This window comes from Cherax quadricarinatus, chromosome 18 (assembly GCF_038502225.1).
Source record: "Cherax quadricarinatus isolate ZL_2023a chromosome 18, ASM3850222v1, whole genome shotgun sequence".
Taxonomy (NCBI): Eukaryota; Metazoa; Arthropoda; class Malacostraca; order Decapoda; family Parastacidae; genus Cherax; species Cherax quadricarinatus.
In genome coordinates this window covers 23,653,843-23,671,730 of record NC_091309.1, presented here as the reverse complement: position 1 = coordinate 23,671,730, position 17,888 = coordinate 23,653,843, and positions in this window count along the sequence as shown.

Genomic DNA, 17,888 nt, shown 5'->3' with positions numbered 1-17,888 from the left:
CCACATGTGTGCATGTGTGCATGTGTGTGTGTGTGTGTGTGTGTGTGTGTGTGTGTTTGTGTGTTTGTGTGTGTGTGTGTGTGTGTGTGTGTGTGTGTGTGTGCATTCACCTAGTTGAGAATGCAGGGGTCGAGTCCAAGCTCCTGTGTGTTTACCTGGAGAGAGTTCCGGGGGTCAACGCCCCCGCGGCCCGGTCTGTGACCAGGCCTCCTGGTGGATCAGAGCCTGATCAACCAGGCTGTTGCTGCTGGCTGCACGCAAATCAACGTACGAGCCACAGCCCGGCTGATCAGGAACTGACTTTAGGTGCTTGTCCAGTGCTTGTGTGTGTGTGTGTGTGTGTGTGTACTCACCTATTTATACTCACCTATTTGTGGTTGCAGGGGTCGAGTCCTAGCTCTTGGCCCCGCCTCTTCACCGGTTGCTACTAGGCCCTCTCTCTCCCCGCTCCATGAGCTTTATCAAACCTCGTCTTAAAACTGTGTATGGTTCCTGCCTCCACTACGTCATTTTCTAGGCTATTCCACTGCCTTACAACTCTATGACTGAAGAAATACTTCCTACTATCTCTCTGACTCATTTGTGTCTTCAACTTCCAATTGTGGCCTCTTGTTTCTGTGTCCCCTCCCTGGAACATCCTGTCTTTGTCCACCTTGTCTATTCCACGCAGTATTTTATATGTCGTTATCATGTCTCCCCTGACCCTCCTGTCCTCCAGTGTGGTCAGGCCGATTTCTTAATCTTTCCTCATAGGACATTCCCCTTAGCTCTGGAACTAACCTTGTCGCAAACCTTTGTACTTTCTCTAGTTTCTTGACGTGCTTTATCAAGTGCGGGTTCCAAACAGGTGCTGCATACTCCAGTATGGGCCTGACATACACGGTGTACAGTGTCTTGAATGATTCTTTACTAAGGTATCGGAATGCTGTTCTCAGGTTTGCCAGGCGCCCATATGCTGCAGCAGTTATCTGATTGATGTGTGCTTCCGGAGACATGCTCGGTGTTATACTCACCCCAAGATCTTTCTCCTTGAGTGAGGTTTGCAGTCTTTGGCCACCTAGCCTATACTCTGTCTGTGGTCTTCTGTGCCCCTCCCCCATCTTCATGACTTTGCATTTGGCAGGATTAAATTCGAGAAGCCATTTGCTGGACCAGGTGTCCAGTCTGTCCAGGTCTCTTTGAAGTCCTGCCTGGTCCTCATCAGATTTAATTCTCCTCATTAACTTCACATCATCTGCAAACAGGGACACTTCTGAGTCTAACCCTTCCGTCATGTCGTTCACATATACCAAAAATAGCACTGGTCCTAGGACCGACCCCTGTGGGACCCCGCTCGTCACAGGTGCCCACTGTGATACATCATTACGTACCATGACTCGTTGTTGCCTCCCTGTCAGGTATTCTCTGATCCATTGCAGTGCCCTTCCTGTTATATGCGCCTGATGCTCTAGCTTCTGCACTAATCTCTTGTGAGGAACTGTGTCAAAGGCCTTCTTGCAGTCCAAGAAGATGCAATCAACCCACCCCTCTCTCTCTTGTCTTACTTCTGTTATTTTATCATAAAACTCCAGAAGGTTTGTGACACAGGATTTGCCTTCCGTGAATCCGTGCTGGTTGGCATTTATACTCCTGTTCCGTTCCAGGTGCTCCACCACTCTCCTCCTGATAATCTTCTCCATAATTTTGCATACTATACACGTCAATGACACAGGTCTATAGTTTAGTGCCTCTTTTCTGTCTCCTTTTTTAAAAATGGGAACTACATTTGCCGTCTTCCATACCTCAGGTAGTTGCCCAGTTTCCAGGGATGTGTTGAAGATTGTGGTAAGATTGTGGTAAGTGTGTGTGTGTGTGTGTGTGTGTGTTTGTGTGTGCGTGTATGTGTATGAGTGTGTGTGTGTGTATGAGTGGGCGTGTGTGTGTACTCACCTATTTGTACTCACCTATTTGTGGTTGCTGGGGTCGAGTCTTAGCTCCTGGCCCCGCCTCTTCACCGGTTGCTCTTCACCGGTATGAGTGTGTGTGCGTGTGTGTGTATGAGTTTGTGTACCTGGAGTTTACCTGGAGAGAGTTCCGGGGGTCAACGCCCCCGCGGCCCGGTCTGAGACCAGGCCTCCTGGTGGATCAGAGCCTGATCAACCAGGCTGTTGCTGCTGGCTGCACGCAAACCAACATACGAGCCACAGCCCGGCTGATCCGGAACTGACTTTAGGTGCTTGTCCAGTGCCAGCTTGAAGACTGCCAGGGGTCTGTTGGTAATCCCCCTTATGTGTGCTGGGAGGCAGTTGAACAGTCTCGGGCCCCTGACACTTATTGTATGGTCTCTTAACGTGCTAGTGACACCCCTGCTTTTCATTGGGGGGATGGTGCATCGTCTGCCAAGTCTTTTGCTTTCGTAGTGAGTGATTCTCGTGTGCAAGTTCGGTACTAGTCCCTCTAGGATTTTCCAGGTGTATATAATCATGTATCTCTCCCTCCTGCGTTCCAGGGAATACAGGTTTAGGAACCTCAAGCGCTCCCAATAATTGAGGTGTTTTATCTCCGTTATGCGCGCCGTGAAAGTTCTCTGTACATTTTCTAGGTCGGCAATTTCACCTGCCTTGAAAGGTGCTGTTAGTGTGCAGCAATATTCCAGCCTAGATAGAACAAGTGACCTGAAGAGTGTCATCATGGGCTTGGCCTCCCTAGTTTTGAAGGTTCTCATTATCCATCCTGTCATTTTTCTAGCAGATGCGATTGATACAATGTTATGGTCCTTGAAGGTGAGATCCTCCGACATGATCACTCCCAGGTCTTTGACGTTGTATGTGTGTGTACTCACCTAGTTGAGGTTGCAGGGGTCGAGTCCAAGCTCCTGGCCCAGCCTCTTCACTGTGTGTGTGTGTGTGTGTGTGTGTGTGTGTGTGTGTGTGTGTGTGTATATGTTTATGTGTACTCACCTATTTGTGGTTGCAGGGGTCGAGTCCTAGCTCCTGGCCCCTGTGTGTGTGTGTGTGTGTGTGTGTGTGTGTGTGTACTCACCTATTTGTGGTTGCAGGGGTGTGTGTGTGTGTGTGTGTGTGAGACTCAACAATCAATATTTGCACCAATAACTCATTACAGTTGTGACCGGGTGTGGAAGTGTGAATTGCTCATTACACTATAATTTGTTCATGATTGTAGCCATGTATAAACGTAAGTAACCATTCTTACAGTATTCATTACCTTTGTAACTTGTGAGTTCATTACCTTGTACCTAGTTCAGCCATCCAAACTTTGGGGCCCAGTCCCTGGATCCATTACGTACCTCTGTAATCCGTAAATACCTTTGTAACTTGTCATGATTGTGACTAGACCTACCCGGAGTTCATTACCTTTGTAATTTGTGAGTTCATTACCTTTGTAAATTGTGAATTCATTACCTCTGTAACTTGCTCAGCTATCAAAACTTTGGAGTCCAGTCCCTGGACCAATTATGTACCTCTGTAATCTTTTGACTACCGCCCACAGGATGAGTATGGGGTGCATAATAAACATATTAAACTAACGACTAAACCTTTACAAAAATTCAATGTATGTCAAAGGCCCTAAAATTTGGAACACCCTACCTGAAAATTCTAAAACTGCAGACACATTCATCACCTTCAAAACTACCATCAGAAAACATCTTCTTATCTCCCTGATACACCCTGTCAACTAATTACACGAATACCACCTGGTGGTTAACACTTACACTCACTCACCCATTTGACCATAAACTGAAATATCAATCTCAATCTCAAAATAATGAATCTTAACTAGTCATAAGTTGGCCTGTGATACTCCAATACTGAAACTATGTATAGTGCCAAAACAAAAGCATTCACATTGCTAAACTCACAAACTAGTATCTAGTCACTTAGCCATAATACCAACTTACCTCATAATTTTGTAATATTTTAAACTTAAGATTTAATTTAAGTCTGCCCGAAATGCCTAGCCATGCTAGGTGTTCTAGTGGTACACTCTGTAATTATTATTTTACTACATGTAAACCACACAATAACCAAATTCTGTAAACTCAGCATTGTAATCCTTATAGAGAATAAACTTTGAATTGAATTGAATTGAATTTTATAGTCAGGCTTTTCCCATTCAACTCCTGTTACTCTCTCCACTTGCAACTCTACTATGTATTCAAAGCACAGAACCACGTGGTCACTAGCTCCTAGGGGACTCTCATACGTGATGTCCTCAATGTCTGTGTGGGTGTGGGTGCGGGTGTGTGTATGCGTGTGTGGGGGGTGCTTGTGTATATGCATATATTTGTACGCTCGTGTGCATATGTCTGCGTGCGCCCTCGAGTGTGTATGTGTGCGCGTGCGCGCTAGTGTGGGTGTATGACCCACTTAATATTTGTATTTATAACTCATTACAATTGTGACCAGGTGTGGACGTATCAGTGGCTCATTACTTTGTAATTTGTTCATGACTGTAACCATGTATAGGAGTGAGGTTGATTCATTACCTCTGTAACTTGCCATGATTGTGACCAGATCTACCTGGAGTTCATTACCTTTGTAACTAGTTCAGCTATCATAACTTTGGGGTCCAGTCCCTGGACCCATTATGTACCTTTGTAATCTTTTGACTACCGCCCACAGGATGGGTCTGTCTCAACTATTGGATCACTACGACAAGGTCCTAGATGCACTAGAAGACAAAAAGAATGCAGATGTAATATATACAGACTTTGCAAAAGCCTTCGACAAGTGTGACCATGGCGTAACAGCGCACAAAATGCGTGCTAGAGGAATAACAGGAAAAGTCGGTCGATGGATTTATAATTTCCTCACTAACAGAACACAGAGAGTAGTCTTCAAGATCATCAGGAGGAGAGTGGTGGGGCACCTGGAAAGAAACAAGTGTATAATTGACAGCCAGCACGGTTTCAGGGAAGGAAAATTCTGTGTCACAAACCTACTAGAGTTTTATGACAAGGTGACAGAAGTAAGACAAGAGAGAGAGGGGTGGATCGACTGCATATTTTTGGACTGCAAGAAGGCCTTTGACACAGTTCCTCACAAGTGGTTACTGCAAAAGCTAAAGGATCAGGCACACATAACAGGAAAGGCACTGCAATGGATCAGATTATTATTATTATTATAATCAAGGGGGAAGCGCTAAACCCGTAGGATTATACAGCGCCCAGGGGAGGGGGGATGTGGAAGGCATTCAGGCTTAATTCGGGGAACTGGAGCACAGATCCAATTCCTTAAATCAAGAGCCCCTCACCAACATCAAGGAACCTTCCATGAGGGGCAATGGATCAGAGAATACCTGACAGGGAGGCAACAACGAGTCATGGTACGCGACGAGGTGTCAGAGTGGGTGCCTGTGACAAGCGGGGATCCACTGGGGTCAGTCCTAGGACCTGTGCCGTTCTTGGTATATGTGAATGACATAACGGAAGGGATAGACTCAGAAGTGTCCTTGTTTTCAGATGATGCGAAGTTAATGAGAAGAATCAACTCGGATGAGGATCAGGCAGGACTACAAAGAGACCTGGACAGGCTACAAGCCTGGTCCAGCAACTGGCTCCTTGAATTTAACCCTGCCAAATGCAAAGTCATGAAGATTGGGGAAGGGCAAAGAAGACCGCAGACACAATACAGTTTAGATGGTCAAAGACTGCAAACCTCACTCATGGAAAAAGATCTGGGGGTGAGTATAACACCGAGCATATCTCCTGAGGCGCACATCAATCAGATAACTGCTGCAGCATACGGGCGCCTGGCAAACCTTTGGATAGCGTTCCGATACCTCAGTAAGGATTCGTTTAAGACACTGTATACCATTTACGTCAGTCCCATACTGGAGTATGCAGCACCAGTTTGGAATCCACACCTAGTCAAGCACGTCAAGAAATTAGAGAAAGTGCAAAGGTTTGCAACAAGACTAGTCCCAGAGCTACGAGGATTGTCCTACGAAGAAAGGTTGAAGGAAATCGGCCTGACGACACTGGAGGACAGGAGGGTCAGGGGAGACATGATAACGACATATAAAATACTGCGCGGAATAGACAAGGTGGACAAAAATGGGATGTTCCAGAGAAGGGACACAGACACAAGAGGTCACAATTGGAAGTTGAAGACTCAGATGAATCAAAGGGATGTTAGGAAGTATTTCTCCAGTCATAGAGTAGTCAGGCCGTGGAATAGCCTAGAAAGTGACGTAGTGGAGGCGGGAACCATACATAGTTTTAAGGCGAGGTATGATAGAGCTCATGGGGCAGGGAGAGAGAGGACCTAGTAACAATCAGTGAAGAGGCGGGGCCAGGAGCTGTGAATCGACCCCTGCAACCACAAATAGGTGAGTACAAATAGGTGAGTACACACACACACACACACACACACGCACACTCCTACACACACACACACTCATACACTCTGCCTACATGCCTGCTGCACTCCCTGACTTCCTGCTACATTCCCTGATTTCCTGCTACGCTCCCTGCATGCTTGCTACACTCCCTGCATGCTTGCTACACCCTGCATGCGTGCTACACCCCCTCCCTGCCTGTATGCGTGCTACACTCCCTGGAATCCTGTTACACTCCTTGAATCTATACCTGCCTGCTACACTCCCTACATGTCTGCTACACCTAGTAGCGACCAGTGAAGAGGCGGGGCCAGGAGCTTGGACTCGACCCCTGCAACCTCAACAAGGTGAGTACAACTAGGTGAGTACACAACAGGCCTAGTGTCAAATCGACATGTGCCTAGGACAAAATGGTAACTAACACACACACACACTCACACACACTCATACACACACACAAACACACACATACACACATACACACACAAACACACACACACACGCACACGCACACATGTGGTGATGCTTTATTTACAGCTAGCAAAGTCTGAGTATTTCTCCAGAATGGTCTGTAATATACCACTGTGGATAAAATACTTTGCCATTTCTTGAACACTTCTGAGTGAGTTGTTTCTAAATTCATTAATTTTATCGCACTCCAGTACATAATGACGCAGGGTGTGACAATAGTCCATCTGGCAAAGTTTACATTTTGTTTGGTCTACATCTGGTGGTGGTGATTTAACCTGCCAAAGATACTTGTAACCCAGCCGGAGCCGGGAAGTAGTGACATCCACGAGTCTGCTTATTTTGTTGGATGCACCATAGACATGTGGCTCCTCCTGCATGATAGAATGATGGTAGATGGACTCACTGGTGTCAATCTCCCAGAGTCAATAAAATTCAGTTGAAGTTCTTTTCGTTGAAAATAACTTCAAATGAATTTTATTGACTTAAGACTCAGGGAGATTGATAAAGTAATGAGCAATTCACATGTCCACACCCAGTCACAACTGTACTGAGTTAACTGTGCAGATATTAATTGTTGGGTGGGTGGGTGGGTGTCTGTCTGTCTCACACACACACACGAGTGTACATACACACATGAGCACATGCACTCACATATATGAGTACACAAATACACACACACACTACCTATCTCTTTCATCCCTTCCTCCTCCTATACCTCCTCCATCTTCTCCCCACCTACCCTCCATTCTCCCCCTCCGTCTCCCCTCGCCTCCTAGGCCTGCAAGAACACTACCCAACCTACACTCCCCTCCCCCCTCTCTCTCTCTCTCTAACTCACACTCAACCACACTATCTCTCTCTATCCTCCTCCTCTTTCTCTATCCCTCTAGCTCACACTCAAACACACACTCTGTCCCTCTCTATCATCCTCCTCCTCCTATACCTCCTCCATCTCCCCCTCACCTCCTCTTCCTTCTCCTCCTCCCTCTCCCCTCTCCTCCGAGGCCAGCAAGCACACTAAAGGCTGATCTTCCCCAACTCGCATGCTCCACACACTCTGACTCTCCCTTCCCCCCTCTCTAACTCACACTCAACCACACTCCCTGTCTCTCTTTATCCCACTTTCTCTCCCTCATCATCTTCCTTCTCATCCTCCCTACTCCTTCTACTCCCCTCCCCCCATTGTTCTTCCCCTTGTACCCCTTAGTCTTCCCCCCATCTCTCCTCTCTCTGCTGCTGTCCCTCTTCCAGCTGACTATCCTTTTCTCCTCCCTGTCTCCTCCTCCCTTCTCCCCACAACAAACAACCCCCTCCACAGCACCCTTGGCATAACCTCTTCCTTCTGTGAAAAAAAAAAAACATGGGACACCAAAAACCTGGACGGAGAACCAGAGGAATGGTGGATGAAGCGAGTGGTGGACCTGGGAGAGAGGACTGGGAGGCAGAGCTCACATGAAGAGAGGAGTGGGGGAGGAGGCTGGAAGAGATCAGCAAGAAAATGGAAGAGAAAATAGCTGAGAGCAGGAAATGGGAATTACAAATCACAGCAGCTGAAGCTAAGATACAGAGCTTAGTAGAAGAACTAAAGAGTCTGAAACAGCCTAAAGAACCAAAGGACAGTACAGTGGACCTCCGCATACCGTACGCATTGCATAACGTACAATCCGCATACCGGACGCTTTGATCACTAAAATTTTGCCTCGCATACCGCCCAAAAACCCGCTCACCGCCCTTCGTCCAAGACGCGTCCAGTGTGCGGCCTGAGCCAGCCTCATATGTTCCGCCGGTGGCATTGTTTACCAGCCAGCCTCCGCGGTAACATCCAAGCATACAATCGGAATATTTCGTATTATTACAGTGTTTTCGGTGCTTTATCTGGAAAATAAGTGACCATGGGCCCCAAGAAAGCTTCTAGTTCCAACCCTACAGCAATAAGGGTTAGAATTCCAATAGAGATGAAGAAAGAGATCATTGATAAGTATGAAAGTGGAGTGCGTATCGCCGACCTGGTCAGGTTGTACAAGAAACCCAAATCAACCATCTCTACTATTGTGGGCAACAGAAAGGCAATCAAGGAAGCTGTTCTTGCCAAAGGTTTAACTGTGTTTTCGAAACAGAGATCGCAAGTGATGGAAGATGTTGAGAGACTCTTATTGGTGTGGATAAATGAAAAACAGCTAGCAGGAGATAGCATTTCTCAAGCGATCATAAGCGAAAAGGCTAGGAAGTTGCATGAGGATTTAATTAAAAAAATGCCTGCAACTAGTGATGATGTGAGTGAATTTAAGGCCAGCAAAGGTTGGTTTGAGAGATTTAAGAAGCGTAGTGGCATACATAGTGTGATAAGGCATGGTGAGGCTGCCAGTTCGGACCACAAAGCGGCTGAAAAATATGTGCAGGAATTCAAGGAGTACATAGAGACTGAAGGACTGAAACCTGAACAAGTGTTTAATTGTGATGAAACAGGCCTGTTTTGTTAGAAAATGCCAAGCAGGACCTACATTACTCAGGAGGAAAAGGCACTCCCAGGACATAAGCCTATGAAAGACAGGCTTACTTTGTTGATGTGTTCCAATGCTACTGGTGATTGCAAAGTGAAGCCTTTATTAGTGTATCACTCTGAAACTCCCAGACCGTTCAGGCAAAAGAATGTCCTCAAGGAAAATTTGTGTGTGCTGTGGAGGGCAAACAGTAAGGCATGGGTCACTAGGGACTTTTTCTATGACTGGTTACACCATGCATTTGCCCCCAATGTGAAAGATTACCTAACTGAAAAGAAATTAGAACTTAAGTGCCTCCTGGTGTTAGACAATGCCCCTGGTCATCCTACAGACGTGGCAGAGCGACTTTATGGGGACATGAAATTCATTAAGGTGAAGTTTTTGCCTCCTAATACCACTCCTCTCCTGCAGCCCATGGACCAGCAGGTTATTGTAAACTTCAAAAAACTGTACACAAAAGCTCTGTTTGAAAGGTGCTTTGTATTATTATTATTATAATCAAGGGGGAAGCGCTAAACCCGGAGGATTATACAGCGCCTGGGGGGGGGGATGTGGAAGGCATTCAGGCTTAATTCGGGGAACTGGAGCACAGATCCAATTCCCTAAATCAAGAGCCCCTCACCAACATCAAGGAACCTTCCTTGAGGGGAAGGTGCTTTGTAGTGACCTCAGAAACTCAACTGACTCTAAGAGACTTTTGGAGAGATCACTTTAATATCCTCAATTGTATAAACCTTATAGGTAAGGCTTGGGAGGGAGTGACTAAGAAGACCTTGAACTCTGCTTGGAAGAAACTGTGGCCAGAATGTGTAGACAAAAGGGATTTTGAAGGGTTTGAGGCTAACCCTGAGAGGATTATGCCAGTTGAGGAATCCATTGTGGCATTGGGAAAGTCCTTAGGGTTGGAGGTTAGTGGGGATGATGTGGAAGAGTTGGTGGAGGAGGACAATGAAGAACTAACCACTGATGAGCTGATAGATCAACTTCAACAGCAAGAGGCCAGACCTGAGGAAACTGGTTCAAAGGAGGGGAGAGAGAAATTGAAGAAATTGCCTACTACAAAGATTAAGGAAATCTGTGCAATGTGGCTGAAAGTGCAAACCTTTATGGATGAAAATCACCCTCACACAGCTATTGCAAGCCGTGCTGGTGACTATTACACTGACAATGTTGTGAAACACTTTAGGGAAGTCATAAAGGAACGAGAGGTACAGGCCACTATGGACAGATATGTTGTGCGACAGAAGTCCAGTGACTCTGAAGCTGGTCCTAGTGGCATTAAAAGAAGAAGGGAAGTAACCCCAGAAAAGGACTCGACACCTCAAGTCTTAATGGAAGGGGATTCCCCTTCTAAACACTAACACTCTCTCTCCCCTCCTCCCATCCCATCAATCATCACCAGATCTTCAATAAAAGTAAGTGTCATGTAATTGTGCATGCCTTTTTCAGTTTGTGTGTATTAAAATTAACATTTCATGTGGAAAATTTTTTTTTTTTCATACTTTTGGGTGTCTTGCACGGATTAATTTGATTTCCATTATTTCTTATGGGGAAAATTCATTTGCATACCGAACATTTCGCATAACAGCCAGCCCTCTTGCACGGATTAAGGTCGCTATGCGGGGGTCCACTGTACAGCCATGACACCAAGAGCTACTACATCAGTCACCGATGAGGGGACAAAGGATATATACTGTATGCGATGACCCCATCGGACCCAAGGTAAGCCTGGGAAAAGGCAGGGAGAACAGCAAGAACTAATGAGGGGGCTAAAGTCAATGAAGGAGTTAAACTATACACAGAGGCTCTAACAGACAACTGCCATGTCCAGGAACAAATAAGCAGAGGGACACCAGATAGGGAAGAGACAGTAAGAAGCAACACATCAATGGCAGGAACTAATTTGAATCAGAGGATGCTCAGGGAAGCACAGTGGGAGGATGAAAGGGAGAAGGCCATTTTTGTCTATGGGATCCAAGAAGTAGATGGGGAAACTTACGAGGCAAGGAAACAGGAGGAGAAAAAACGATTGAAAACATCATGAAAGCAATAGGAGAGGACGACATGACTCAGCTGACAAATTTTCAGAGAATTGGGTGGTTTGCGAGGGAAAAAAAGCATCCAGTCAAAGTGATTTTCAAGGCAGAGTCAGCTCGAAACCGGATCCTGCAGGAGAAAGCATGCCTAAGGGACAATCAGGTGTTCCGAAGTGTGTACCTCGACCGAGACAGAACACAAGAAGAAAGGATGACACTGAGAGGGTGCAACGTCGCAAGGAGGAATGGGAAGCAAGGAAGGTGGAGAGCAGGAGAAATCAGGCCCATGTGGAAGAACAAACACAACCCCCTCCAGTACCACCCACAGAAGGAACACAACCATGGCAATCCCAAAGCAATCAAACGACCTAACCCAAAACCCACTCACTGCACCCTCTGCCCCCATCCCCCTCAGCACAAACCCCACCCCCACAGAAACCCACAGTAACCCACACATCCCCCTCTACATAAACCCCACCCCCACAGAAACCCACACAATGTACCCTCTCCCCCCATCCCCCTCACCACAAACCCCACTCTCACAGTAACCCACAGCAACTCATACACTGTACCCTCTATCCCCATCCCCCTCCCCACAACCCCCTCCCCCATTGTAACCCCCATAGGCCCTCTTCCCCCATCCCCCTCACCACCACCCACACTGAAACCCTCCATAGACCCTCTGCCCCCACACCCCACACTGCAGACCCCACCCTCACACCAACCCCCTATAGGCCCCTTCTTCCCCTAACCCACCTCTCTCTTCAGACCACAGTTATTGAAAAGAAGTTGAAGGTCTGGTACACGAACGCAGATGGAATAATGAATAAATGTGAGGAGTGGCACGAAAGAATCAAGGAGTTGTCCCCAGACATTGTAGCAGTTACAGAAACGAAACTCACTGGGATAATAACAGATGCAATCTTCCCACCCGGATATCAGATCCTGAGGAAGGAAAGGAGCTGGGGGGGAGGAGGGGTTGCACTACTACTAAAAAAATGGTGGGGTTATCAAGAAATGGAAGGTATGGACGAGACTGGAGAAAGGGATTACATAGTAGGTACAGTTCAGTCAGGGGAACACAAGGTAGTCATTGCAGTTATGTATAACCCACCATAGAACTGCAGGAGGCCAAGAGAGGAATATGATGAATGCAACAGAGCAATGGTGGGCACTCTAGCTGAGGTGACAAGAAGGGCCCACTCAAGTAGAGCGAAGTTACTGGTCATGGGTGACTTCAATCACAGGGAGATTTATTGGGAAAACCTGGAGCCACATGGGGGTTCCGAAACATGGAGAGCCAAGATGATGGATGTGGTGCTGGCAAATCTCATGCACCAACATGTTAGGGATACTACCAGAGAGAGAGGGGAGGATGAACCAGGAAGACTGGACCTCGTGTTCACCCTGAGTAGCTCAGACATTGAGCACATCACATATGAAAGGCCCCTTGGAGATAGTGACCACGTAGTTATGAGCTTTGAATACACTGTGGAGCTAAAATTGGAGAGGGTAACAGGAGTAGAAAGGGAAAAGCTAAACTATAAAAGGGGGGACTACATAGAAATGAGGACCTTCCTGCAGGAGATTCAGTGGGAACAAGAGTTGGTAGGAAAATCAGTAAACGAAATGATGGACTTTGTAACAACAAAATTCAAGGAGGCAGAGGAAAGGTTTGTTCCCAAGGGTAACAGAAATAATGGGAAGGACAGAACGAGCCCTTGGTTTACCCAAAGGTGCAGGGAGGCAAAAACTAAGTGCTCTAGATAATGGAAAAAGTACAGAAGGCAAAGGACTCAGGAGAATAAAGAGATTAGTCGATGAGCCAGAAACGAGTATGCACAGATAAGGAGGGAGGCGCAACGGCAGTATAAAAATGATATAGCATCGAAAGTCAAGTCTGACCTGAAACTACTCTACAGCCACATTAGGAGGAAGACAACAGTCAAGGACCAGGTAATCAGGCTGAGGAAAGAAGATGGGGAGCTCACAAGAAACGACCAGGAGGTATGTGAGGAGCTCAACATGAGATTTCAGGAAGTATTTACAGTGGAGGCTGAAGGGACAATGGGAAGACAAAACAGTGGCATACAACAACAAGGGATATACCAACAAGTGTTGGATGAATTACACACAACTGAGGAGGAGGTGGAGAAGCTCCTAAGTGACCTTGATACCTCAAAGGCGGTGGGACCGGACATCTCCCCGTGGGTCCTTAGAGAGGGAGCAGGGACACTACATGTGCCACTAACCAAAATCTTCAACACTTCCCTTGAAACTGGGCAACTACCTGAAGTATGGAAGAAGGCAAATGTAGTCCCCATCTTTAAGAAGGGAGACAGAAATGAAGCACTAAATTATTGACCAGTGTCACTGACATGTATAGTATGCAAAGTCTTGGAAAAGATTATCAGGAGGAGAGTGGTGGAGCACCTGGAGCGGAACAAGATTATAAACGACAGCCAGCACGGATTCATGGAAGGCAAATCCTGTGTCACAAACCTACTAGTTTTATGACAAGGTAACTGAAATAAGAAATGAGAGGGAGGGGTGGGTTGATTGTACAGTGGACCCTCGACTAACGCTATTAATCCGTTCCTGAGAGCTCATCGTTAGTCAAAATAATCGTTAGTCAAGTTAATTTTCCCCATAAGAAATAATGGAAATCAAATTAAACCATGCAAGACACCCAAAAGTATTGAAAAAAAAAATTTAACACATGAAATATTAATTTTAATACACACAAACTGAAGAAGACATGCACAGTTACATGACACTTACCTTTATTGAAGATCTGGTGATGACTGATGGGATGGGAAGAGGGGAGTGTGTTGATGGTCTTAGTGTTTAGAAGGGGAATCCCCTTCCATTAGGACTTGAGGTGGCAAGTCCTTTTTCGGGGTTACTTCCCTTCTTTTAATGCCACTAGGACCAGCTTGAGAGTCACTGGACCTCTGTCGCACAACATATCTGCCCATAGAGGCCTGTACCTCCCGTTCCTTTATGACATTCCTAACGTGTTTCACAACATTGTCAGTGTCACCATTAAACACTTGTTCAGGTTTCAGTCCTTCAATGTCTATGTACTCCTTGAATTCCTGCACATATTTTTCAGCTGCTTTTTGGTCCAAACTGGCAGCCTCACCATGCCTTATCACACTATGTATGCCACTACGATTCTTAAATCTCTCAAACCAACCTTTGCTGGCCTTAAATTCACTCACATCACCACTAGTTGCTGGCATTTTTCTAATTAAATCGTCATGCAAGTTCCTAGCCTTTTCACATATGATCGCTTGAGAGATGCTATCTCCTGCTATCTGTTTTTCGTTTATCCATACCAATAACAGTCTCTCAACATCTTCTATCACTTGCGATCTCAGTTTCGAAAACATAGTTGCACCTTTGGCAAGAACAGCTTCCTTGATTGCCGTTTTCTTGGCCACAATAGTAGCGATGGTTGATTGGGGTTTTGTGTACAGCCTGGCCAGCTCGGAGACATGCACTCCACTTTCATACTTAGCAATGATCTCTTTCTTCATATCCATAGTAATTCTCACCCTTTTTGCTGTAGGGTTGGCACTAGAAGCTTTCTTGGGGCCCATGGTGACTTATTTTGCAGGTGCAATCACTAAAAAGGCTGTGATAATATGAAATGTTCCGATTGTATGCTTGGAAGCGACCGCGGTGGCTGGCTGGCTTGTAAACACTGGCCAGAAGTGGACGCGTCTCAGACGGAAGGAATAGTGTTGGTCGAGTTTTTTAGCGCTAATCGAGGCAAAATTTTTGCGATAAAATGTATCGCTAGTCAGATTTATCGTTAATCAATGCCATCGCTGGTCGAGGGTCCACTGTATTTTCTTGGACTGCAAGAAGGCCTTCGACACAGTTCCTCACAAAAGATTAGTACAGAAGCTAGAGGAACAGGCACATATAACAGGAAGGGCACTGCAATGGATCAGAGAATACCTAACAGGGAGGCAACAGCGAGTCATGGTCCGTGATGAGGTATCACAGTGGGCGCCAGTGACGAGCGGGGTCCCACAGGGGTCAGTCCTGGGACCAGTGCTATTCTTGGTATATGTGAACGACATGATGGAAGGGATAGACTCAGAAGTGTCCCTGTTTGCAGATGACGTGAAGTTAATGACGAGAATTAAATCAGACGCAGACCAGACAGGTCTACAAAGAGACCTGGACAGGCTGGTTGGGTGGTCCAGAAACTGGCTCCTAGAATTTAACCCTGCCAAATGCAAAGTCATGAAGATCGGAGGAGGGCAAAGAAGACAGAGTATAGGCTAGGTGGCCAAAGGCTGCAAACCTCACTGAAGGAAAAAGACCTAGGAGTGAGTATAATACCGAGTACATCACCAGAAGCACACATTAACCAGATAACTGCTGCGGCATATGGGCGCTTGGCAAACCTGAGAATAGCGTTCCGGTACCTCAGTAAGGAATCGTTCAAGACTTTATATACTGTGTACGTCAGGCCCATACTGGAGTACACAGTACCAGTTTGGAACCCACACCTTGTCAAACATGTCGAGAAATTAGAGTGCAAAGGTTTGCAACAAGGCTAGTTCCAGAGCTAAGGGGAATGTCCTATGAAGAAAGGTTAAGGGAAATCGGTCTGACAACACTGGAGGACAGGAGGGTCAGGGAAGACATGATAACGACATACAAAATACTGCGTGGAATAGACAAGGTGGACAGAGACAGGATGTTCCAGAGATGGGACACAGAAACAAGGGGTCACAATTGGAAGCTGAAGACTCAGATGAGTCAAAGGGATGTTAGGAAGTATTTCTTCAGTCATAGAGTAGTTATGAAGTGGAATAGTCTGGCAAGCGATGTAGTGGAGGGAGTCAGTGTAGGTAGCTGGTAGGTGTAGCCTGCCTGGGCTACACCTACCGGCTACCTACACTGTGGCCCAGAGCCATATTATTAGGATCGACATACCTTGTTCACTGAATTTAATCGTTTCTAACAATACCTTAAGATGCCATCATAAACGAAGAAAGAAGTAATGAATAATTCATACCGAAAATTGTAAACAAAAGTGGAGGGGGGAGTGGCTGGGCCAAATGCAGATTCATACACGTTGTCTCTGGCGGCTGAGCAGAGAAAACGTAATGTTGTCCCTCCGCCCGGCTACCACACAGGTCCACAAGTATTATTATCAGAGCACATACAAAATATGCAATAGATGCCAGACAACAAGTTTACACTAATATTAAGTTAGCAATAGAAATAGGCATTAAAAACACAATAAAAGGTAAGATACACACACAGTACACTTATTACTTACCTTAAAATATTAATATTAATGTGTGAGAGGTGAGTGAAAGGGTGTTTATTGAATAAAATCGAAATGGCACACCATCATCCTCTAACTTGGCACTTAAAGCAAGAGTCTTACGACTCCTCTTTTTATCACAGCTAAGCTTAGACACCATCGTCAGTGAGAACCAACTAGTTAACGAAAGAGTAAACAAGAGAGAGAGAACGAGGTACAGAGTTCAGACAATTTAAGAACACAAACTGAACAGGTAGTGGGCGATCACTTGGTCAGGCGAAATAAATGTGTATTAATATGTGTCTACTTTTAGTTCATTCATGTACGTTTGTAAGAGTTTGTAAAACATTTACCTCAATATTTTATTATAATAATTACCTCACAATACAAATACTCTTACACTGTGTACAAGTTGTACAAGTTAGTACTGTACAGAATAAACAAACAGCAACACACCATTTTAGAGTGAACGAAGATATTATTATTATCATTATTACTATTGTTATTATCATAATAAAAAGCACTAAACCCACAAGGGTCGTGAATTGCTATATATAGAGTGAAGGCATACGAAAAGAATATTTTTCTACAGTTATCCCCCAGTTTGACTAGAGAAAATGTAATTCTTCCGACACTACCTACACAGCCGCTTTGTAAACAAATCTCATATTTACATCAATTTTTATTCTGTGAGTGTATGTATCATGTTTATATGCTATGTAACGGGTTTCATATATAATTTTGAGGAAAATATCATAGATGGATTAATGAAAATGCCCATAGTTTAATGTGCCCAAGAGTGATTATTATTACATAGTATTGGCATCATGAGTAGATAGACTTAGCGATTTTAATGTGTACCTGCACACCAGCACAGTGTGTAAGTATATTCAGGTATAGGTACACATAAGTATAATTATCAGAGTACATATAAAATATGCAGTAACTTTAAAACACTTGAAATTTTGCAAAGTTACCTGACTTAATAGATGTGGTCACCGAGAATGTAAATAAACCGGGTGGGGCATGCCATATTTGAAAGATTGCTTGCCATATAGCATATTTTGGTCATAATTTGACATTGCCGTATTAGCGGAATGCCGTAAGGCGAAACACCATAAAGCGGGGCCCTACTGTATTATATTTATGAGGTGGCCATAAATCTGTGGTCATGGTACTTAGGGAGTAGGAGGTAATCATGTTCATTTATTTTTTCATGGATGATTGGGAGTGCTAGAACCATAG